Source organism: Pinus tabuliformis, chromosome J, assembly GCF_031772625.1.
Source record: "Pinus tabuliformis cultivar Carrire ecotype Pingquan chromosome J, CPIR1, whole genome shotgun sequence".
Taxonomy (NCBI): Eukaryota; Viridiplantae; Streptophyta; class Pinopsida; order Pinales; family Pinaceae; genus Pinus; species Pinus tabuliformis.
In genome coordinates, this window is record NC_142295.1 from 1,440,923,211 (window position 1) to 1,440,932,817 (window position 9,607).

The following is a 9,607-nucleotide window of genomic DNA, read 5'->3' on the forward strand; positions in this document are numbered from 1 at the left end:
GTCACATTTGTCAGTCCATATGAAATCGATATTTCCTATTAACGCATATAATGGTGCACCAATTTGGGAGAAATTATTTATAAATCTTCTATAATATCTAGAAAAACCAAAAAAACTACGTACCTCAATTTGTGAGCACGGGGTAGGTATTAAGAGGATTATCTGAATTTTTGCTAGATCTACCTGAATTCCAGCTGCTGAAATGTAGTGACCCAGGATGAGGCCCTCGGTCATCATCATGTGGCATTTCTCATGTCTTAATCAGAGCTTGGTAGCAATGCATCTTTTCAAAAATTTCTCTAGCGTTTGTAATGCCGGCTCGAAGTCATCTCCATAGGGTGTAAAGTCATCCATGTACACATCGAGTCCCTCGTTTATCAAGTCTGAAAGAATGCTGAGTATGGCCCTCTGGAATGTGGCAGGTGCGTTGCACAGTCCAAAAGGTAAGACCCTGTAAGAAAATGTCCCCTAGGGGTAGGCAAAGGTAGTCTTATCCTGGTCTTCAGGGGCAATTTGGATTTGGTTGTAGCCGCTGACGCCATCTAGGTAAGAGAAGAATTTTTTACCTGCCAATGTGTCCAAGACCTAGTCGATGAACGAGAGGGGGGAATGATCTTTTTGGGTTGCTTTATTAAGCTCTATATAATCGACACATATACACCACTTCTCATTCTTTTTAGGCAACATAACTAATGGAGAAACCCATTTGCTATCAGATATAAGATAGATGAAATTTTACATCTAACAGTTTTTATAGTTCAGCTTTAACAACATCTTTAAGGTGAGGGTTTAACCTCCGTTGAGGTTGTCAAATGGGCTTTGCATATTTCTCTGTATAGATGTGGTGCATGCATAATTGGGGATCAATCCCTTTCATATATGGGTAATCCCAAGCGAAAGCCTCTTTATATTTTCTAAGGAGTTGAAAAAGCCTTTGCTCCTGGTCATCAGTGAGGTTTATGTTAATGTTTAGGACTTTCCCTGGCTCAATTTCAATGGGTTTGCTGTTATAAATAGTTGTTGTTGGTATTGTCTGGTCATTAATATCTTTTAAGGGGTCTTCTTCAATTTCGTTATCCAGGGCTACCTCGATCATGTAACATTTTAGATTGGATACGACATCTGGTTGGTTAATGTAAGTGTTAATGATGTCATCTTCTGTTTGATCCTTAAATTCGAGAGCATCTTCTACAACTAGCGGTGATCGAATGTTTTCAATTAAATATGATACGGGTTGTTTTCTAGTTTTTATTATTGTAAAGCTTGGCTGAGCTGGAGGATACAAAGCTATATTCTTCACATTACTTCCTCTTGCTATAGTCATATTGCATGTTCGACAGCTTATGTAAGCATCTGTGGTTGCTAGCCAAGGTCTTCCTAGAATTAGGGGATGTCCATCTATGGAGTATTGAAGAAGGTATGTTTTTATTGTTTATTTTGACATCTTTTCCTTAAAATTCATAATGTCTTTGCATCATGAACTAGGTAGATAATAAGAAATTATGACAAAATCTATGGGATTTGTATGCAATGCAAAACAACTAATAATTGCCATTTTCTTATGCAAAAAAAGGAGAAAACGAAAGATTGTCGTCCCAAAGGAAAATACAGGACAAATTTAACTATTGTCCCTGTGGCAGGGAACCTCATGCAAACAAGGCGATCCAAATTGGAGCGTATCAGCCAGGAAAGGAAAAATGAGATATCAAATCGGTGCAAGAGAACAAGAGGATAACTGAGAATTAGCAGTCTGGCGAATCCCTCAAGATCCTTTGATCCTAAGCGATCACTATCCTAACAATTTTTGCATCATTGATACCTATGCTTGGCTGTTATAAGAAGGGGCAGCATTGCTCGCCCAGGGGACGAATGATTGTTATTTTTATGTAATTGTCCTTTATATTTGAAACTTTGATCATCGACTCTCGTGAAGAGTGATCCACTGTAACTCTGTTCTGATGTTTTAATATAAATCTGGTTGCCATTCCATCTTTGATTCTGGAGTAATCTCAAGTGGTGTGTCCCTGGAGGCTAAGGGCCCGGCCCTAGTGGAACAATTTCTCCTGTACCATTATCTCTAGTTCGTGTGTGATTTTCATTATTAGCTATGTTCAGTAATCTGATGTGTTTTGCTATTTTACATCACAATTCTGTTATTTTTTTTTTATGCTCAACTGAGTAATGTTATTCTCTGTGACATGAATGCTGTGTGGTTCATTCTCACTTTGTAACGCATTGCTGTTCCTTTAACCATTGATATAACATTTTTGTTCCTTACAGAATATTATTGTTGTTCAATTGCAGAGTAACCGTGCTGTAACATTCATAAGTTGGTATTACTGTATCCATCTACAGTTTACACTTAATCGTGATTTTTGTTCAATTGGCGTTGCTATTCCATTACAAATTACAATCGTTATTCTTTATGACTGAGATTGATACTTGTTGTATCGAAGTCAAATTACTGTTTCTTCTAATATTAAGCGTGCCGTGTGTGATATTTATCTTGGTTCATTGTACATTTATATTTGACTCTAGTTGCTGTTCTATTTCTGATTAGCTACCATTCTATTTCCATTTGTTGTTCGGTTTATCTTTAGAGTGAAGATTGTTATTTGATTCAAGTGGGATACAATTGTTGCATTTATTCCTATAGACTAAGGTTTTGCTGTTCAATTTTGTTTATCAGACTAGTTGTTGTTCCATTTCCTATTATTTGTATTATCATTGCTTTGGTGTTCAGAACGATCTGAGACTGTAGCAAGCGTTGACATTTGTTGACTAGCTCCCAGATTGATGATCTTTTCCTTGATTATCTTTAATTACATCAGTTTACAGAGGGATGAGTTACCGTTACTGTACCCTTGACTGATAAATTGCTATAGTTTTTTGAGTGCATGATTTGAGTTTTAAGGTGTTTTTCTATAAGTAGATATTGTTTCAAGCATCTGTTTACTCTTGTATTTAGAGCACTATACTACTAGCATTACTCTGACAAATGATCACCTCAAACTGAGTACACTCTTTGAGATAACAAATCGTTCCTAGATTGATAAGTTAATGTAGGGTAAATAGAGGTGAAAAACATCCTTTTTACTGCTTGACATTTTGGCGCCGTTGCCAGGGAAGAGTGTAGCCATTTGTTTCTTTTCCACAGTGATGTAAGAACCTGCTAGGAGAGAATTTGGTTTTAAAAATGGAAGGTAAGAACTTGCGTACGGAGCATGTAATAGCCCTGCTCCCCTGCCCGCTTTCCTGCAGATTTGTTGCTGTTTTCTTTGGGTAGAAATTAGTAGTTGATTTGTGTGCATGACTAAGCAGAAAAAGCTTGAAAACAATCCTAAACCTCTACCCAAAGCTAAGGGGCCTACTAAAAACATCTCAACCTTGAATAGGACCTAGAAAAAGTTACTTCTAGACAGCCTACTAGTTCCCTTCTGGCCACATGATCACCATCTGTAGCCTTTGCTGAGGTGCATAGTCAAATCGAAGAGCAAGATTTTCAAGAAATTGAGAATTTTAGCCCAAAATAATTGCAAGAAGGGAACCTTAGCAACCTCTGTGAAGGAAGAGGAGAAACTGGGGAAATTGAAGAGCCAAGATCTCCTCTTGGAATAGTTCAGCCATTAAGTAGCCTAGATAAGGGAAGTGCTGCAAAAATCATTTATAACAAAGTCGAAGAACCTCAAGAACCAGAATCCCCCTAGAAATTAGGCACTCTCATCATCCCAGATAAACAAAGTGCTATTAAGGCCATTCCTGTTTAGAGCCATTCTCCCTCGACAGCCTAGGAATACCCGCCTAGATATCCCAGAAGGTTATTGGCATATATTTGACCAAATGGCCTTGAACCAGCCAGATACCCAAACCTCTACACCGTAATACCCCATTGTGGATACTGCAGCTAATGCACCTATGAAAGCAATTCCTCTCCGGCATATCCCTACATTCCATGGCCTTACATTAGAAGATCTGAACGCATTCTTATTTGAATTTGATGTGCTGTGTAGAGGATATGACTATACCATCGATTCCCTGAAACTGAAATTATTTCCCTCTACATTAAAAGGGGCTACTTTAAGATGGTTTATGGGATTCGGTGGTGGTGTTATAAATAACTAGGATCAAATGAAAGAGTCTTTTCTAAGAAAATATCAAGATTATTGTAGGTCTAGAGAGTTAAAAGATGAAATATTTTAGATGGTAGCTAGATCGAATGAAACATTAGAAGAATATGTTGAATGTTTTCAGTATAATCTTCAAATATCTCCTTATGTATCATTACCCTTACCTGATAATGTATTAAAAACAACATTAATTAGGGGAATGAAGGAACAGTGGATTGAAACACTAAATATTATGGGAAAAGGAGATATTTATCAGGAAAATTTTGCTGACATTATTAATTTATGTATCAGGAGCTCGAGAGGCAGCACAAGACTGAAACCAGCGGAACATGACAGGTTTACAAAGACAACAAGATCTCTGCAGAGGGAGTAACTCGTGCGGAAATTGGAAATTTATTAGAAAATTTTAAAACTGACATATTGGGGACACAGACAACACAAATTGATATTATGCAGGCTAAACAAAAGCAAGCAGAGGCAGAACATAATTTGGTAATCTTCTATCCCGGATGCAGAAAGAAAGACAGCCACAGGGAGTGTCCATTAGATGCAGTCCAAGTTTGCACCAATTTTACAAAGGAACACTCTACAGAGAGCTGTCCCTCACTTCCTAGATTGAAAGCAGTATACAAGGAAGCAGAAGAAGAGCCAAAATCGGTGTACCTACTCAATCAGCGTCGTCAATGGCAGCTGCGACAATCAAGTATGTTCCCATACCCAGTTTCTTCTTTTCAGCCTCCACAATATCATGCTTAACAATATAATACAATGTGGAAAAATCAACCTCCCTTCTCGAATTCGTCACAACAACCATTTCCATCATCATCACCATGGCCAAACCAAAAAAGTCAACCTAGTTGGCCAAATTTTCCTTATACTCCACCATATTGGCAAAACAATGTATATCCAACACAATGGTCCCCTCCTACTTCACAGAGTCAAGCCTGGCAGACAAACTGGCAAAGACCGATGAATTAGCTAGTAGGAACCATTCCGCTCCCTCAACCTACACTGCCAGCATTACAACAAAACCCCCAGTCTAACTTAAGACCGCAACTACTATCCCAACCCAACCCTAATCCGAATAACAGACCGGTCCAATCTATTCAAATAATTGAAACACCAGAGATAGGAACTGATCTAAGGGAGTGTAATCACCTTCAATTAAGATCTGGGCGCATCATTGAAACAGAAGGAGATAAAACTGCTCAAGTTGAAAGTCAGTTACCTATAAAACAACCATTGCAAGAAGAGGATGTGACCAAACAACAAATTCATGATCAAGCAACCACATCTTCTCCCCCATTCCCAGAACGATTAATTATACCTCAACCTATACAACATCCTAATTTTGACATTCTGGGAGAAGTAAAAATTCTGTACATAAAAATCCCACTCCTCCAAGACATCCAAGACACAATATATGCAAAGATCATCAAATAGCTATGTATAAAAAAACCAAGGAGGAAAATAACAAATAACCCAAAAGTCCAAGTAGTTGGTACCTTATCCGATCTATTATTAGGAAAAGAAACACCTGTTAAATATAAAGACCTAGGAAATTCAATAGTAACCATACAAATCAATGGACAAACCTTCTCAAATGCTTTAGTTGATCTAGGAGCTGCAATCAATATCTTAACAACCACCACTTGTCAAAAACTGGGCATTACATCAGTAGAACCGACTTCCACTTTATTAGAACTGGCTGACCGATCTGTGGTTAGGTCAAAGGGCACACTGCATGATGTCATGATATCTGTTGATTCCTAAGAGTATCCTGTCGATTTTCTGATAATAAGCCCCAAAAACCGACTTGATGGACATCCATTGATTTTAGGAAGACCTTGGCTTGCAACTACTGCTGCTTATATTGGCTGCCGACAAGGCAGTATGACCATAACTAGGGGGGCTAATATCAAGAATCTAGCTTTATATCCTCTAGCCCAGCCAAGTGTCACAATAATAAAAACTAACAAACATCCTGTATCATACCTCACTGAAAATATTAGATCTCCATTAACCGCAGAAGAGGCCCTCGATTTCAAATATCAAATAGAAGATGATGCCATTAACAATTTTATTAGCCAAGTTGAATCCAAATCCCACATACAATGTCACATGATAGAAGTATCATTTGATAATGAATTAGAAGAAGATCCTCTTCAAGATAGTCACGATCAAAAAATACCTACTACCTCTGTCTCAAATAGCAAAACTGTAGAAATTAAGCTAGGAAAGACTTTAAACATTAATGCCAACCTGACTTCCAAACAAGAAGAGAGCTGATCCAACTACTGAGGAAATACAAAGAAGCGTTTGCATGGGACTATCCTGACATGAAAGGAATTGATCCCCAGTTATGTACACACCACATTTACATAGAGAATGATGCAAGACCTGTTCGCCAACCACAAAGGAGACTTAATCCTCATCTAAAAGACAATGTAAAAGCTGAAATTCAAAATCTTTTAGATGTGAACTTCATCTACCCTATCTCCGATAGTAAATGGGTCTCTCCACTTGTTGTGGTGCTAAAGAATAATGGAAAGTGGAGGATTTGTGTAAATTATAGAGAGAAAAATAAAGCAAAACAAAAAGACCACTTTCCCCTTCCATTCATTGACCAAGTATTAGACACTTTGGAAGGAAAGAAATTCTTTTCTTACTTAGATGGCTTTAGTGGATATAATCAGATTCAGATTGCCCCTGAAGACCAAGACAAAACCACTTTTACTTGTCCTTGGGGAACATTTACCTATAGAGTTCTACCTTTTGGCCTATGTAATGCCCCTGCCACATTTCAAAGAGATATCCTCAGCATCTTTTCAGACTTAATAAATGAAGGGCTTGAAGTATACATGGATGATTTTACACCATACAGGGATGATTTCGACCCAGCATTGGACACACTGGAAAAAGTGTTGCAGCGCTGCATTTCTGCCAGGCTTTGTTTGAGCCATGAAAAATGCTATATGATAATGACTGAAGGACTTATTCTAGGCCATTATATCTCAGTAGCCGGCATACAGGTAAACCTAGCCAAAATTCAAATAATTTTACTAATTCCCACTCCTACCACTCAGATAGAGATACGTAGTTTTCTTGGATTTTCTGGTTATTATAGAAGATTTATAGAACATTTTTCTCATATTGCTGCACCTCTATATGCACTGACAGGTAATGTTGAATTTCTTTGGACAGAAAAATGCGATCGTGCTTTCCAGGATCTGAAAAAGCTTGTGTCAACAGCCCCAGTCCTTAGAGGCCCAAATTGGGACCTGCCATTTCAAATTCCATCAGATGCTTCGAATACAGCTATTGGAGCAGTCCTTGGGCAGGAAGAAGATAAAAAACCATATGCAATTTATTATATTAGCAAGAATTTATCTCCTGCTGAATTGAATTATACTATTACTGAAAAGGAATTTTTAGCTGTGATACATGCTGTCAATAAATTCAGGCATTACATTACTGGATATCCTGTTATCTTGTATACAGATCACTCTGCCATAAAATACTTAGTAAATAAACCAATAACAAATGGTAGAGTAACCAAATGGCTGATTTTATTGTAGGAATTTGATATCACAATAAAGGACCGACCTGGAAAAGAAAACCCTGTAGCTGACTTTCTCTCCCAAATGCCAAACTAGTAGACTCAGCAGCAGTTGAAGATCAATTTCTAGATGAGCATTTGTTTGTTGTCATTGTTAAAAGACCCTGGTATGCTGATGTTGCAAATTATTTAATAGTAGGCAAATTACTGAAACATCTGACCCCCAATGAACGAAAATAGATTGTCCAGTGAAGTACTCGATTTTCTTGGATTGGGGGCTACCTGTTCCATACAGGGGCAGATATGCACATCAGGAGATGTGTCCTCGAAAATGAAATTTTTGATATTTTCAAATTATGTCACGATGGACCATGTGGCGAACATTTCGTCGATCGAAGAACTGGTCATAAGGTGCTGCAAACAGGGTATTATTGGCCCATGATATTTAAAGATGCAAAGAAGTTTGTTCAAGCTTGTGACAGCTACGAAAGAGAAGGATGCCCTGGACAGTCCGACGAAATGCGCCTAAATCCATAGCTAGTTATTGAACCATTCGAGCGATGGGCCCTCGATTTTGTTGGTCCAATTAACCCATCATTGAACCAGAAAACATATATTTTGGTAGCAATAGAATATGTCACCAAATGGGTTGAAGCAGAGGCATTGCCGAGAGCTACAGAGGATTCCGTCATACAGTTCCTATTCCGTATATTTGTGCGATATGGGGTTCCAAGAGATATAATTACAGATGGTGGACCATAGTGTGCTAGTAACAAGATTGCTACAACACTAAAAAACTATCATATCTAGCATAAAATTACTACTCCATAGCACCCACAGGCAAATGGTCATGTAGAAAGCAACAATAAAATAATAGAAGCAATCCTAACAAAAACCATTGTGTCACATAGATGCGATTGGGCAGCAAGATTTCCAGAAGCCTTGTGGGCTTACAGAACAACATGGAGAAACACTACCAGCTATTCGCCATACCAACTAGTATTTGGAAAGGAACCCATCTTTCCGATAGAATTCGAGATACAAACACTGTGAACAACACGAGAAGTCGATCTAGATCTAAACGAGGCACAGATTAATAGATTACAACAAATCAATGAGCTAGATGAAATCAGGCTCTTTGCCCTTCAACATACTGCATTGATCCAACAACAGTGAGCTAAATGGCATGACACTCTCATTAAAAAGAAAGTCTTCCGCGAAGGAGATTGGGCGCTCCTATACGATTCTAGGTTTCATAATTTTCCCGGGAAGCTTCAGATTCATTGGTTGGGGCCATATGAAATCCAAAAGGTACATGATAATGGTCCCCTTACTCTAATCACCATTGAAGGATCTAGACATACCTTCAAGGCAAACGGCCACCGAGTTCGACTATACCGCAAACCACTTACTCGGGAATCCTTCTACCAGCAACTCCGCGAAGACTCTGACATGAACATTTTGGAGAAGGAAGAGAAATCTTCCTCACCTTTGGTTCGTTAAGTGATTCAACTGTCCCTACATTCTGTACATAATTCCTTTGTTTTGTTAGCATAAATTAATCTGTGTACATATTTTTTTGTATTTGCACTTTGTTGTTCCTTTTAGGAAGAAACAACATTCTCACCACCTTGTTGTTCCTTTTTCAAGGAACAACACCTCTGCATTTTGCTATTCCTTTTCGAAGGATCAGCAGTTCCATCGTTTTTGCTGTTCCTTTCAGAAGGAACAACATCTTCACCGTTTTTGCTGTTCATTTTTCCAAAGGAACAACACTTGCATTTTTCTGCCGTTCCTTTTTCCGAAGGAACAACACTGTCGTTTTTGCTGTTCCTTTTCTAAAGGAACAACACTTGTGTGCACTTTTGTTTTTCTGCTATTCCTTTTTCCAAAGGAACAACACTTTCGTTTCTGTTGTTCC